A 15,920-nucleotide genomic window follows, 5' to 3' on the forward strand; every position below is an offset into this window, starting at 1 on the left:
GCCTCCCCAGTCCCCCCCCCCGTCCCCCTCTCTGCAATGCACATAAACACATTATATACAGTACGTGCATGCAGACACCACCGCCTCGTGCACTGTCCACAAACAAGAAGGAAATGAGGGCGTTTTAAGTAAATTGCTTGCAAGAGAAGGTCCTCTAATCAACGGAAGTAGCCAGTGCTCGTTGTGCTGGAGTGTTAGAGGGGGGTAGGGGGAGGAGGGGGAAGGGGAGGAGGAGTAGGAGAGGGGGAAGGGGAGGGGAGGGGTGGGAGAGAAGGGGAGAGGGGAGGATGGAGGACCAGGGGGAGGAGGAGAGGGAGAGAAGGGGAGGGGGTAGGGGGAGGAGGGGGACAGGGGAGGGGGAGGGTTGGGATGGGGGGAGGATGGAGGATCAAAGGGAGGGGAAGGGAAGGGGAGGAGGAGAGGTAGAGGGGTGGGAAGTAGGGGTAAAGGGAGACGGGAGGGAGGAAGGAGAGGGAATGGAGAGGGAGAAGGGAGATGAAGGATCGGGGGTCGGATATAAAAGGAATGGAGGGAAGGAGAGAGAGGGAGAGGAAGAGGGTGCGAGCGAGTGCAAGAGCAAGAGCGAGAGCGAGAGCGAGAGAAACAGAAGTAAATCCCAAAACCAAACCAGACCAAACAAGTCATCTAAATCCACCGATAAACAGACGGAACAAAACACGACAAACAACCATCCAGATAACAAGGAAGCACGCAAAACAAGCAAACATTCAAACAAACAAACAAACAAACAAACAAACTATGAGCAAAAAGCAAATAAAAAGTAAGTAAGACCAACCAACCAACAAGGTCGTGCAACTGGTCTTGCGCGTCGCTTTAACATCAATGCATCTGCAAGATCAGTTCCTTACTCAAGCAAAGGAGTCAAGTAAGAACGGGATGGGGGTGAGGGTAAGGGAAGGGGAGGGGGATGGGGGTGGGGTGTGAGGGGAGGGGGGTGGGGTGTAAGGGGAGGGGTTAAGGGGTAAGGGGAGGGGAGGGGAGGGGAGGGGAGGAGGTAGGGGGAGGTGGTGTGGGGATTAATCCTAACTGTAGTGTAATCCAAGAAGGATGAGGAAGTGGGGGAGGGGCGGAGATTGAGGGGAGGAGGGGGAGGGGGAGGGGTAGGCGAGGGAAGCTGCAGTGTGAGGTTGAAGGAGAAAGGGGAGGGAGGGGAAGGGGGAGAGGGGCAGGGAAGTGATAGGGGATAGAGGAAGAGGAGAAGAGGGGATGGGGGGAGAGGGTAGAGGAGGGGTAGATGGGGGAGAATGGTGTTGTCAGGTTACGCCCCCCCTCCCTCTTGTCTGGAGGTAAGATGGTGTCCCCCCCCCCCCTTTCTTCTCCTCTCCTCTTCCTCCGTTATGTTTTAACTTTCTCTCGCTCTCTCTCTCGCTCTCTCTCTCTCTCTCTCTCTCTCTCTCTCTCTCTCTCTCTCTCTCTCTCTCTCTCTCTCTCTCTCTCTCTCTCTCTCTCTCTCTCTCTCTCTCTCTCTCTCCCTCTCTCTCTCTCTCTCCCTCCCTCTTTCCTCCCTCCCTTTCTATCTCCCTCCCTCCCTCTCCCTCTCCCTCTCCCTCTCCCTCACACCCTCCCTCCCTCCCTCGACAGAAAGAGAGAGCAACACAAAAAGAGAGAGAGAGAGAGAGAGAGAGAGAGAGAGAGAGAGAGAGAGAGAGAGAGAGAGAGAGAGAGAGAGAGAGAGAGAGAGAAAAGGGGGAGGAGAGCGATAACGAAAGAGTGAAAGATCGAAAGAGCGAGAAAGTGTCGGAGAGAAAGAGGGAGAGAGAGAGAGAGAGATGCGTAAGAGAAAGGATGAAATACCAATGGCATCTCAACGGCATGTCTCCTTCGACCTTCACGCTGTGAGTGGGGCTTTGTGGGGAAGGGGGGGGGGCGAGGGGGAGGAGGGGAGGGGCGAGGGGGGAATCTTCCGTGCGTGACCTTTAATTAAGGTGGCGTGATTTCTCGGGCGTTGGAAGGGGTGTTGGTAGCGTTGGGTATGGTGTGGGTACTGTTGGAAAGGGGATGATGTTGGAAAGGGGTTTGCTGGTATTGGTGTTCGGTTTTGTTGGAAGTGGTGTTGGTATTGATGGTAATGGCCTTGCGTTTGTTGCGAGGTAGTGTTAGTAGGGTTGGAAATAGTGTTGGTAGCGTTGGAAATGGTATTGGTACTAATGGGGAGGGTGTTGGAAATGCGTTGGCTTGGTCGATATTCTTTTTTTTTCTTCTCTTTTCTCTTAAAAAAAAAATCCTTATCTTTTCTATTAACTTTTTATATTTTCTCCTGTTTATTATTATTATTTTTTTTTTCGTCTTCTTGTCCTTTCTCTCTAAGTTTATTAGTCTCAGCTCTTGGCGTTGGTATCATTGGAATGGCTGTTATTATTATTGTTATGATTGTTGTTATTAATATATGGTTATTATTTTTATTGATATATATATATTTTTTTTCATCGTCATCAAAATAATTATGATAATGATGGTGATAATAGGGATAAGGATAATACACAAGTGACTACACACACACACACACACACACACACACACACATACATATATATATATATATATATATATATATATATATATATATATATATATATATATATATATAATATGTATTTATATATATATATATTTTTTAATAGTTATATACATCCCTAAGGATCTCTATATATTATAAAAATAACTAAAGACTTACCAACCTCCCACTGACGATTGCAATTAAATTTTATGCCAAACTAGAATAGGGAAAACCGCGGTCGCAACACATTAGCAACAATCACGAGGATATTTGTTCTCATTATGGCCTTTGCTTCTGTTATTGTTTTTTTACTTTTTTTCAAAATGAATGAGGATTATTATTTTTTGTCGAAGAAAAACAACAGCATAAACAAGAAAATAGTCGTTAATTTGAAATGTCCAAAATGTTGTATTCGTTTAGTTGTTAAAATGTTTGAGTTTTTTTTTTATCGGTCGGTATTTGCTCTTCGCTCTTCGTCACAGTTATGTTTTTATTTTTGGTTTCAAAGATTTCCTTTTTGCTTTTCTCATCTCTCGCTTTCTCTCTCTCTCTCTCTCTCTCTCTCTCTCTCTCTCTCTCTCTCTCTCTCTCTCTCTCTCTCTCTCTCTCTCTCTCTCTCTCCCTCTCTCCCTCTCTCCCTCTCTCCCTCTCTCCCTCTCTCCCTCTCTCCCTCTCTCCCTCTCTCTCTCTCTCTCTCTCTCTCTCTCTCTCTCTCTCTCTCTCTCTCTCTCTCTCTCTCTCTCTCTCTCTCTCTCTCTCTCTCTCACACACACACACACACACACACACACACACACACACACACACACCTATTATTAGGTAACAAAGCAACCCAAATAGAGTGAGGGAAACAAAGTGTTATATTCCCATCCTTATCACAATCTGTGATATAACGATAACTCGTTTCTATGCCTCCACCCCCCCATCTCTCTCTCTCTCTCTCTCTCTCTCTCTCTCTCTCTCTTTCTATCTCTCTCTCTCTCTCTCTCTCTCTCTCTCTCTCTCTCTCTCTCTCTCTCTCTCTCTCTCTCTCTCTCTCTCTCTCTCTCTCTCTCTCTCTCTCTCTCTTGTCGGTAATAATTTTGTTGGCCATTATTACCATCAATTTCAACAACGTCACCATTTTCACTGACGCCATCTTCACTTTTATCTTCACCATCACCATCATCTTCACAATAGCAGTTGCATCGCCACTGTCGTAACCTTCATCTTCTCCTTCCTTGTGTGAAACAACGCAGATTGACATATGTTGCCACGCGGTGTTTATCTTTTCTTTAAACAACGTTAGGACAGCCGGCGTCTCTGTGGGAGAGGGGGAGGGGGAGGGGAAGGGGAAGGGGGAGGAAGAGGGAGTGAGAGAGGGAGGGTAAAAGGGGGAGGAAGAGGGAGGAAGAGAAGAGGGAGTGGGAGAGGGAGGAAGAGAAGGAGAGGGAGTGGGAGAGGGAGGAAGAGAAGGAGAGGATAAGAGGGGGAGGGGGATGGGGGAGAGAGAGAGGAGGGAGGGAAGGAGAGAGAGAGAGAGAGAGAGAGAGAGAGAGAGAGAGAGAGAGAGAGAGGTTGAGAGAAAGAAACGGACAGAGACAGAAGTGTAGAGAGAAGAGAAAATAAAATAGAAACAAAAGCAAAATATGAAAAGAGAAGAGAGTGAAAAGGAGGAAAAGACAGAGCGGGACAGCGAGCAGTGAGTCAGATTTAACAGTCATCTATTTTCCTGGATTTCCCGGATCCACTTTTATTCCCCCTGTTTCACCTTCTCCCTCTATTCCTTCTCCTTCTCCCTCCCCTCCCCCTCTTCCTCTCCTTCTCCTTTTCCCTCTCCCTCCTCCTCCCCCTCTTCTCCCTCCTCCTCCTCCTCCTTCCCCTCCACTTTTTCCTCCTCTCCCTCCTCCTCCTCCTCTTTTTCCTCCTTCTCCTCCTCCTCCTCCTCCTCCTCCTCCTCCTCCTCCTCCTCCTCCTCCTCCTCCTCCTCCTCCTCCTTCCTTTTCCTCCTCCTTCTCCCTCTCCACCCTCCTCTCCCTCCCCCTCCTCTTCTCGCTCTCTCTCTCCCTCTCCCTCTTCTCCCTTGTGACTAGTTACAGCTGGTAGATTGAAGAGCGATCTTGCAAGCTAACCTTGTGTACTTTTTTTTCTTTCTTTCTTTCTTTTTTCGTTCAATTAACGGTAGATGACCTTGAGAGGCTGATGTATAGCTGATTGCAACATGTCTGAATAACCTCGGTGTATTTTGAATAAGTATTATCGCTAATTCTTTCAGTTATCAGAGGATTATCACCAATAGGTATTGAATTACAAAGTTGTTATCAGCGTCACCTGTCGTCAGTAAACACCAACCTGTCAAGCCCTCGATAAAAAAGTAATTATAGGTAGGCCGCTGATAAGTTATCCTAATATCGTATTTTAAATTTTATTTTTCCTATCGCCTTAATATATCTCGCGCAGATTTACTTACAATCACACTAACGCGTATGTACAGATATATATACAGTATCTATACACACACACACACACACACGCGCAGATGCACACGCACGACGCGCGCGCTCGCACACACACACACACACACACACACACACACACACACACACACACACACACACACACACACACACACACACACACACACACACACACACACACACTGGCTAAGGCATTCCAAGGTCATAATATTTCACAATCCTTTTCATCGGATTACAGGGATGAAAAAAAAAAAATAATAATTGTGTGGGAGACCTAGAGAACATTATATTAATCTAAGAACTTAATTGAATTGACCGTCCGAAAATATTTTAATTTCCCGCCAAAAAAATCAATCGAGATATTCAAGGCTGTCCGGTTCCTCATGTAACACTTGCCTTGAATTTCTATTGTATTATTACCACTCGTCCATCTTAATTTGTTTATGTTTTTTTTTTATCTTCTCTAGCATATTTTACATATTTCATATAGACGGAGAATTATGAGGAAAAGCGGGAAAATATTAAAAGAAAAGGGAAAGGGAGAGAGATTGAAAGAACGAAGGGAATAAAACTATTTTTAAAAATGTTATCAGTAAAATCAAAATAAAATAAAAAAGTCCCCCACAACAACGATAACTCAGTAATTATAATCCGATAGAAGCCTGGGCTAAGAGAGGGATTGAATTACGTTGATGATACACGAATTCTAAGGAAAATGTCCTTATTCGGCTTAACTTGTTCGAATTCAGGAGAGAATACCCTAGTTTAGGTGAAAATCACCGAATTTAAATGAAAATAACGGAAATCCGGTGAAAATAACCGCCTTCCAATTAAAAAAAAACGGTATTCCGGTGAAAATAACCGTCTTTATATGATAAAATAACGGTATACCGATGAAAATAAGCGAACACGTCAGCTCAAATCAGTACCAAGGCAAAGGGGCATGAGGTAGCAACATGTTGCAAAGATTGCCGTGTCTTCAATGTTTTATTCAGGGCGGTTTGCCTTACGTAAGCGAGTGGTCCTCTGGGCATCAATGGTGTATGTCCTTGTTCATGGCGGTTCGACTTCCTTTGTGTGTTGTTTTAGGTTGTTACTGTTATTATTATCATTATTCGTGTTGTTATTTTGTTTGTTGTTGTCATTATTATTATTATCATTATTATTATTATTACTATTATTATTATTGTCATTATAATATTGATATCTATTGTTATCTTTATTGTTATTATTGTTATCTATATTTTTAGTATAGTTAAATTAACGATGATGATGATTATTGTGATTATTATGATTATCATTATTAATATTATTACAGGTATTAGTAGTAGTAGTGGTAGCAGTAGTAGTGTTAGTAGTACAGTAGTGGTAATAGTAGAAGCAGTAGTGGTGTCAGTGATGGTAGTATTGTTTTACATATGGCTCGTACTTAGCAGTCTGATGACGAATTCTAACGCTGGGTGGTGCATGTAATGTTTTGGCACTTCCAACGCATTCTCTGTTACCTTCTTCTTCTTCGCCATCGTCTTCTTCTTTCCTCTTCCTTCTCTTCTTCTTCTTCTTCTTTCCTCTTCCTTCTCTTCTTCTTCTTTTTCTTCGTCTTCGGCTTCTTCTGATTCTTCTTCCTCTTCCTCTTCCTCTTCTTCCTTCTCTTCCTCCTCCTCATCCTCCTCCTCCTCCTAATCCTTCTACCCCTCCCCCTTCTCTTCCTCCCCATACCCCCATACCCCTCCCCTACCCCTCCCCCTCCCCCTGCCCCCCCCCTCTTCTGTCATTAAAGACGGCTCATTCGTATTCCCAAACCGCGTACCCACTGACCCCTCCGTTAATTACGCAATTCAGTTGTTGCCGAGATGCAGTTCCGTGTGTCGGATTGGGTGGCGAGGGAGGGGGAGGGGGAAGGGGAAGGGGATGGGAATGGGAGTGGAGGAGGAAGGAAGAAGGGGAGGGGGAAGGGGAAGGGGATGGGAGTGGGAGTGGAGGAGGAAGGAAGAAGGGGAGGGAGTGAGAGTAGGAGTGGGAGAGTGAGTGGGGGTAGAGGAGGAAAGGGGAGAAGGTGAGGTAAATTTGGGGGCAGGGGGAGGGAAAGGGGAATGGTAATTGTGCCTCTTATAATGGATAAATATGGTTGTGTGTGTGTGTGTGTGTGTGCGTGTGTGTGTGTGTGTGTGTGCGTGCTTCTGCATTTGAGTGACCATGCATCAATCCGTGATCAATTGAAAGAAATCAGTAAACGAAGAAACAATCGCAGAAACAAAAGCCTGTCGATCCGAAAGCCTGACAAGAGGCCAGTGATACCGAAAGGGAATTGGGTCGGATAGCGTTTCTTTTGTTTTAAATCGTCTATTGTTTCGTGGTGTCTATTGCAGCCGTGAAGGAAAAGGGAGAGAGAGAGCTGAAAGTGAGTTGGCGAAAGAAGGTGAGAGATGGAAGGGGAAGGGAGGATGATGGGGATGGTGATGGTGATGGTAAAGGTAAGGGTAAGGGGTGAGGGATGGAAAGGGAGGGGATGGGGCGATGGGAGAGGTAGAGGGAGAAAGAGAAAGAGAAGGAGAGCGGCGGGTCGAGGAGAAGGAGAGAGAGAGAGGGAAAAGAAAAAGGAGGAGAGGGGCGGGTGTAGGAGAGGGAAGGGGAGAAGGAGAGTGAAAGTGAGACGGAGAGAGAGAGAAAGAGGAAAAAGAGAAAGGGAATGAGAGAGAAAAAAATAAATAGCAACTGAATACAGAAAGATAAATAGCGAGAAAGAATTAAAAAGAGAGAGAGAAAAAATATAGAAGCAGAAGCCAAGCCACAGTGCTAATGACCACCCAGCCCAGAATCCAGACAACCACCACCAAAAGACTTTCACTTCACGGCCACTCATGAAGCAAAATGTCAACTGGGGTTAAGTTATAGTCAGACGTAGCGACTTTACTCTCTGCTACTTGAAGCGCCCCCTACCCGCTACGTAAGAGCCGTTGCTATTGACAATTTGCTCGTGATTTTGAGGTCATTCGCCTTGAATATGGCAGGCTAGAAGTCTTGTCGTACGACTGGCTTGAGCGTCCCCGCCTTCGATCTCTTCACTTGTTGCGATCAGCTGATTTTGTCATCAGCTGATTTTGTCATCAGCTGATTTTGTTATCGGCTGATCACCCGAACGGGTCTCCGAGCGACTGTGTTTGTTCGGGTTTGGAGTTTTTCTTCTTTTCTCTCTTTATTTTGTCTATGTTTTTATTTGCGAGAAGATTGGATTTTGTGAAAGGACGTGTGAGAAAAAGACGGTGGAAAAGAGAAAAAGAAGGAAAGATTGAAAAGAGGGGAGAAAATGACAAAGGGAGGAGGGAAATGAAAAGAGGAAAGAAAAGAAGAACGGAAAGGAAAACAAAAAAGGGTGGAGAAAATAAGGACAAGATGGAGAAACCAAGGAGGGCATAAAAGAAAATGAAAAGTAAAGAATGAAAACGAAACGAAACGAAAAACGAAATTTGGGAGAAAGTAAGAATTAAAAGAGAAGAAAAAGAGAGATATATAAGGAAAATAAATGAAAAGACTGACAATAGGAAAAATATGAAGGAGGAGGTGAGAGAGAAAAGGACAAGGAAAAAACATATACATGAAAAAAGAAGGGATAAGAAAAAGGAAAAAAAATCATAGAAAAGAAAATGAAAAGAAGAAAAATATGAAGGAAAAGGGAGGGAGGAAATCAGAGGAGAAAGAGGGAATAAGCAAAAGGAAAAGAAGAACGTACGAATGAAACAAGATGAGAGAAGAATGCGAGAAAGTAAAAATGGAATGAGGGGAGAGAAGGAGGAGAGAAAATAATAGTGAGAAGAGGGAGGAAATTGAAAATAAAAAAGGGAAGAGGAGGAAGTGAGAAAGTAAGAATGAAACAAGGGGAGTGGAGGAAAGGAGAACGTAAGAATGGCAAGAGGGGAGAAAGTGAGAATGAGAGGGGAGGGGAGGGGGAGTAAAACGTATGAATGAAAAGAGGGGAGAAAAGGAGACGGGAAAATAAACAAGGGGAGAGGAGAAAATGAGAACGTAAGAATGGCAAGAGGGGAGAAAGTGAGAATGTGAGGGGAGGGGAGGGGCAGGTAAAACGTATGAATGAAAAGAGGGGAGGAAAGGAGACGAGAAAGTAAGAATGAAACAAGGGGAGAGGAGGAAATGAGAACGTAAGAATGGCAAGAGGGGAGAAAGTGAGAATGAGAGGGGAGGGGGAGGGGGGAGTAAAACGTATGAATGAAAAGAGGGGAGAAAAGGAGACGAGAAAGTAAGAATGAAACAAGGGGAGAGAGGGAGCAAGGGTGTTGCAAGAAGTGAGCCACTTTGCCAGGAGGATCTTGCAATTTGTGACGCAGTTTGTGATGGCGGCCAGCCTGGGGAGGGGGGGGTGGGGGGGTAGACGGAGGGGGTACTTTTTGCGTTGACCCCTCAAAAGGCTTGAGGGTGAGAGAGAGAGAGAGGGGGGGAGAGGGAGAGAGAGAGAGAGAGAGAGAGAGAGAGAGAGAGAGAGAGAGAGAGAGAGAGAGAGAGAGAGAGAGAGAGAGAGAGAGAGAGAGAGAGAGAGAGAGAGAGAGAGGGAAGGGGGTGGGAAGGAGGGAAAAAGGGAGAGAGAGAGAGAGAGAGAGAGAGAGAGAGAGAGAGAGAGAGAGAAAGAGAGAAAGAGAGAAAGAGAGAGAGAGAGAGAGAGAGAGAGAGAGAGAGAGAGAGAGAGAGAGAGAGAGAGAGAGAGAGAGAGAAAGAGAGAAAGAGAGAGAGAGAGATAGTGTGTGTGTATCTGTGTCTGTGTGTGTGACCTCAAAAGGACCGGTAATCTCTTCTACATTTTTACTTCTTTTACTCTTTTTTTCTCTTCTTTTATCATCACAATTCTTCATCACTCCTTCCACTCATCACAATTACTCATTCTACTCATCACAGTTACTCATTCCACCTTTTTTCACCATCATCCCCATCGCAAATGCCTCATCAAAGGTACTCATTCCACTCACCACCATCACCTCATCACAATCACCCATTCCTCATCATAATCACTCATTTTCCGTCATCACACATGCCACTCATCACCAATCATCATTATCACTCCTTCCACTCACCACCAGTCATCACCATTATCATCATCACACTCACTCACCACACAAACCACACCTCCTTCACTGTCCCCTGAAACAGTGCCAGTGTGGACAGAGGCAGTGGGCGATGCCAGCAACAGGTGGGGCTGGTTTGGGAGGGAAAGATTGGGCAGTGATTTTATTTATTTATTTATTTAATTTTTATTTATTTGTTTCTTTTTCTTTTTTTTTCTTTTTTTCATTATTTTTATTATTTCTTTTTCTTTTTTTTATTATTATTTATTATTAATTTTTATTTGCTTTGAAATGGGGTGGGGGTGTTGCTTTTTTTTAATATTTTTTATTTCATTTTATTTTTTCGTGTAGATATTGCTGGTTCGTTTTTTGGTTTTGTTTGTTTGTTTGTCTGTTTTGATTTGTTTTTGTATTGTCTTGTTGTATGTGTGAATTATGTTGGGATTTATGATGGTCGTAATCATTATCATCGTCATCATCATCATCATCATCATCATCATCATTATCATCGTCATCACTACCACCACCACCACCAACAACAACAACCACAACAACCAATAAAACAAGCAAGCAACCCACAACACTCACCCAAGCAAAGTAATATCCCCCCCCCCATGTGAGTGACCCCCCCCCCTCCACCCCCCCCACACCCCTCCCCTCCACCACTCCACCCCCCACCCCCATCCCCATCACCCCACCACACCACCACACCCCACCCCCCCACCCCCCTCCCACCCACTCACCCCAAACCCCCCCCCCCCCCCTCCACCCATCCACCCACACCCTCACCCCCATCCCCCACATCCACCTCCCCCCATCACCCCCTCCCCCCCCCCCCACCCCCCCCTCCCCCAAACCACCCCACCCCCCATCCACCCATCCCCCCACCCCCCCCATCCACCCCGAACCCCCATGCAACTACTCCACCCACCCAGAGTATTGCACCCTGTTGAGAACAAAACCACTGGTATTCGGAATGGGGGGAGGGAAAAGGGAAAGCAAAATCCACCCCCCCCCCCCCCCCCCGGGGAGGGTGGGATGGGGGGAATGAGGGGGTGAACAAGGGGGATGGGGGGGGAAGGGGGGGAGGGAGAGGGGGGGAGAGGGAGGGGGGAGGAAGGGGGGAGGGGGGGGGGGGGGGGGGGGGGGGGGGGGGGGGGGGGGGGGGGGGGGGGGGGAGGGGGGGGGAGGGGGGAGGGGGGGGGGGGGGAGAGGGGGGGAGGGAGGGAGGGAGGGGGGGGGGAGGGGGGAGGGGGAGGGAAGGGGAAGGGAGGGGGGGGGGGGGAGAGGGGGGGGAGAGGGGAAGGGAGGGGGAGGGGGGGGGGGGAGGGGGGAGGGAGGGAAGGGGGGAGGGAGGGACGGGGGAGGGAATGGAGGGGGGGAGAGGGGGGGGGCGGAGGATAAGGGGGGGGGGGGGAAGGGGGAAGAAGGAAGGGGAAGAAGGGAAGGGGGGGGGAGGAGGGGTGGGGGGGGGGGGGGTGGGGAGGGAGGTAGGAGGGGGGGGAGATGGAGGGGGGGGGGAGAGAGGAGGAGAGAGAGGGAGGGGGGAGAAGAGAGAGGGGAGGAGGAAAAAGGGGAAGGGGGGGGGGAAGGGGAGAAGGGGGGGGAGAAAGAGGGAGAAAGAGAGGGGAAGGAGGGGGAGAAGGAGGAAGAAAGGAAAGAGAAAGGAGGGAAGGAGGAAGGAGGGAGGAAGGAAGAAGAATTAAAAGGAGGGGGAAGAATGGGGGAGAAAGGGGAGGGATGGAGGGGGGAAGGAGAGGGGGGGGTGGGGAGGGGGAAGGGGGGGAACCACGGGGGGAGGGGGGGGGATGGGGGAACAGGAAGGGGGGGAAAAAGGACCGCACGGGGGGGGGGATAAAAGACCCTGGGGAAGGGGGGGGGGGAGGGTTAAAGTGGAAGGGGGGGGGAAGGGGGGGGGGGGGGGGGGGGGGGGGGGGAGGGGAGGGAGTGGGAGGGGGGGGTGGGGGGGGGACAAGGGGGAGGGGGGGGGGGGGGAGGGGGGCGGGGGGGGATAGGGAGGGGGGGGGGGGGGGGGGGGGGGTGTGGAGTGGGTGTGGGGGGGAGGGAGGGAGGGGGGGGGGGTGGGGTGGGAGGGAGGGGAGAGGGGGGGGAGGAAAGGGGGGGGGGGGGGGGGGAAGAGAAGGGGGGGGGAAGGGGTGGGGGAGGGGGAGGGAGGGAGGGGGAGGGGGGAAGGGTGGGGGGGGGGGAGAGGGGGAGGGGGGGGGGGGGAAGGGAAAGAGGGAGAGGAAGGGAGGGGAAAAAGGGGAAAGGGAGGGGGGAGAGGGGAGGGGGGGGAGAGCGGGGGGAGAGAGAGAAAAAAAGAAGAGAGAAAGACGGGGGGGGAAAGGGCAAAAAAGAATAACGTCAAAGAGAGGGGGTCATAAACAAAGAGGCAATCAGAGAGTCATGCACAAGAGAGAGAGAGAGAGTGTGGAGAGCTAACCTGTACCGCAGTCATGCACTGTTCGGGTCAGGCAGGAAGGTTACAGTTGAAGGCTGGAGAAGGTGGAATGTGATGTAACATGGAAGAGAAAACACAAGGCGAACAAGGGAAGAGAAGAAAAGAAAAGAGAAGAGAAGAGAACAGACCTCACGTGTCTCGTCATGGTGTAGAACAGAGATGTACGTGATGAACAGTGTCCGTGTTCTTCTTACTAGTTATTTTTCTGTCTTTCTTCTGTCGTTTTTTTTTTTTTTTGGGGGGGGGGGGGTTACGTGACTTTTTCTGTGTTTGTGTATCTATTCGGTTGAGTGCGTGGATGGACGTCTTTGTTTATGTATTTTTATTCGTCGAATGCTTATTTATTTTTATATTTTGTCTTTGTGTACACACACACACACACACACACACACACAACATATATATATATATATATATATATATATATATATATATATATATAGAGAGAGAGAGAGAGAGAGAGAGAGAGAGAGAGAGAGAGAGAGAGAGAGAGAGAGAGAGAGAGAGAGAGAGGAACGAAAAGAGGAAAAAAAACGAAAGAGTGTGTATATGTGCTTGTTTTGCTAAATACCACACATGTTGCAATATTCCGTAACCTCTTCATTAGTGTTTCAAGACGTCTCTTCCAGCATCAGGGTCCATCCAGCTCGGCAGAGTGTGCAGCCTACATCCTCTGTCTATTGTCTGAGCCAGGCCTTGAAGTGAACACGTAATACCGTTAAAATAATAGGTGGCAACTCTACCCTTGAGTGAGGTTACCTAATGCCAATTACGGACGTAACGAAGGGTTTGCTTTGCATTGTGTGTTTGTGTTTGTGTTAAGAGTTAGTTTTTTTTATGTGTTTGAGTATTATTTTTTTGTTTGAGGGTATGTATGTGTTTGGGTGTGTGTATTATGTGTATGCGTGTACGTAAGTGCATGTAAGAAAGTAAGTTTTGTACAGGGATTTTAGTTACATAAGATTTGATCAGCTGGTCATTCTAAATTGTTTTGGCTGCTGTATTCCGGATCAGCTGACGCCACACCTTACACCATATACGCGAGCTGTCAACCGTAGCAGTCAGACACATTCAACCGAAATTTCGACGTCGAGGTTTTTAAATGAGGAAGAAGGAGAGGAAGAAAAAGAAAGAAAAAAAGAAGAAGAGGAAGAAAAAGAAAGAAAAAAAGAAGGAGGAAGAAAAAGAAAGAAAAAAAAGAAGAAAAAAGAAAAAAAAATGAAGAAGAAGAATCGACATAAGAAAAAGGGAAGAAAAACATCGACTGAAGAATAGATAGAAGAAATAGGAAAGCAAAAACCGCGAGGCAGAGCCAGTTCTTTGGGGTGAACGGGACGAGGAGGAACCAGTATGTGACTCGTCCTGTTGGGGGTTTTGTTCTTTGCCTTAGTTTTTTATTTTATTATTATTATTATTATCATTTTGGTCTCACTGCTCCTACGTCCTCTGTGAAGAAATGAAGGGGGACAGGGAAGGGGGGGGAGAGGGGGAGGAGGAGGTGGTGAGAGGGGGAGGGGGAGAGAGAGAGAGAGAGAGAGAGAGAGAGAGAGAGAGAGAGAGAGAGAGAGAGAGAGAGAGAGAGAGGAAAGGAGAGGGTGGAGAGAGAGAGGAGAGGAGAGTGGGAGAGAGAGGAAGAGGAAGAGAAAAAAATAGAGATAGAAAGACTTTTTGATTTTGACAAGTTTATTGAGAAAAGTGGTTACTTACATCTCGAAAGGATGAGATAACATAGGCTATCCCTACCCCAATCTTAGACCCTATTTGGGCTCGCATATCCTTTATAAAACCTTACAGCTATATCAACAGGTATATACAAATAGATCACGAGCATACAGAGTTACATGTTTACACATCAGGAAGGCGATATAACAGTATAAATGTTCAGCCCCTCATCAAGATAAGTCCTCTCCTGGGATCACATAATCACACACTTTAATATGTTTACAAGATATAATGATGTTACTGAAGGCAAACGTAATCAGAATATCAAGAAAAGTATTTGCACTTCAACAGGAAGTACAAATTATATTCACCCACACCTCAATAAAACTCTACTTGGGCTCAACAGAACTCTACACTGGCTGTCACAGTCGTAGCAGATGGGAAATCACAGTCATATATGCACACTTACTAATTACGATTATATAGTTGGTGCAAGGTGTTTGCACTTCTTCGAAATTTCAGTTATGTGCCTATTTTTAAACATCCAAGCAAGGTGTGTGACTTTGGTAACCTACATACCCTGTATTCATTTTCCTGTGATAGAGGGAGAGGGAGGAAGAGGGAGAGGGAGAGGGGGGAGGGAGAGAGAGAGGGGGAGGGGGTAGGGAGAGAGAGAGAGAGAGAGAGATATTATTTTTTATTATCCTTTCTTATCTATTTCTTATCAGTGTATCGTTGTCAATAATAACCAGGAAACCTTCCCTCTCCCTCCCTCCCTCTCTCTCCCTCTCCTTCCCCCTCCCTCCCTCTCCCTCTCCCTCTCTCCCTCTCTCTCCCTCCCTCTCCCTCCCTCTCTCCCTCTCTCTCTCTCTCTCTCTCTCTCTCTCTCTCTCTCTCTCTCTCTCTCTCTCTCTCTCTCTCTCTCTCTCTCGTCTTTCCTACCCTTCTTACCCATTCTTTTTTATATTCCCTCCTCCCTTCTTTACACCTTTACGCTGGGCTCGTGTATACTTATTTGTGTTTTGTTTCTTCGTTTTTATTATAAAAAAAAATCGTAACGTCTGACTTCTTCTTCTTCTTTTTTTTTTTTTTTTTTTTTTTTTTTTTTTTTTTTTTTTTTTTTTTTTTTTTTTTTTTGCCTTGTTATTTTTTTCGTATATTTTTCCTTTTTGTCAGTTTTTAGTGTTTTACTTTATTTTTTTTTTTCAAAGTTTTATCCTTTTTTCGTATTTTTTATTGTCTTTTTTTTCGTTTTATGTCTCTTTTTCTTCAATATTTTTTTCTGGCTTCTTTTATTGGTTTACTTTTTCTTCTTTCCGTATCCTGTTTAGCCTGTTTTTTGTATTTTTTTCTCTCTCTCTCTTTCCCCTCTTTTATGGTCTGACCTTGAATCTGCCTATCTATCTGTCTGTCTATTTCTATGCAATATTTATCTATCTTTCCGTCTGTCTGTCTATATGTTTCTATGCAGTATCTATCTATCTGTATTTCTATCTATATGATGAATTCACTTATTCATCGTATCATTTCATATCGTTATTACCATCACCACTATCATCATCACCACCCACTTCCTACCATCTACCACCACCACCTAACCACCTACTACTTACCATTTCCCAACTACCATTTACCACTAACCACATACTTACCATTTACCACTAACCACTTACTTACCATTTCCCAACTAACGCTAACCACTTACCACTTACCATTTCCCAACCACCATTTACCACTAACCACTTACTTAC

At 46.4% G+C, this 15,920-nt stretch overlaps 1 protein-coding gene across 1 annotated transcript in view; it reads left to right on the forward strand.

Annotated features, from left to right (window-relative positions):
* The window catches only part of Cerk (Ceramide kinase), a 57,780-nt gene that overhangs the window by 1,473 nt on the left and 40,387 nt on the right, over window positions 1-15,920 (forward strand). The window lies entirely within an intron of this gene.

The sequence above is a fragment of the Penaeus japonicus genome, unplaced genomic scaffold (assembly GCF_977035675.1).
Source record: "Penaeus japonicus unplaced genomic scaffold, GWHDUDI00000001_assembly GWHDUDI00000042, whole genome shotgun sequence".
NCBI classification, from domain to species: Eukaryota; Metazoa; Arthropoda; class Malacostraca; order Decapoda; family Penaeidae; genus Penaeus; species Penaeus japonicus.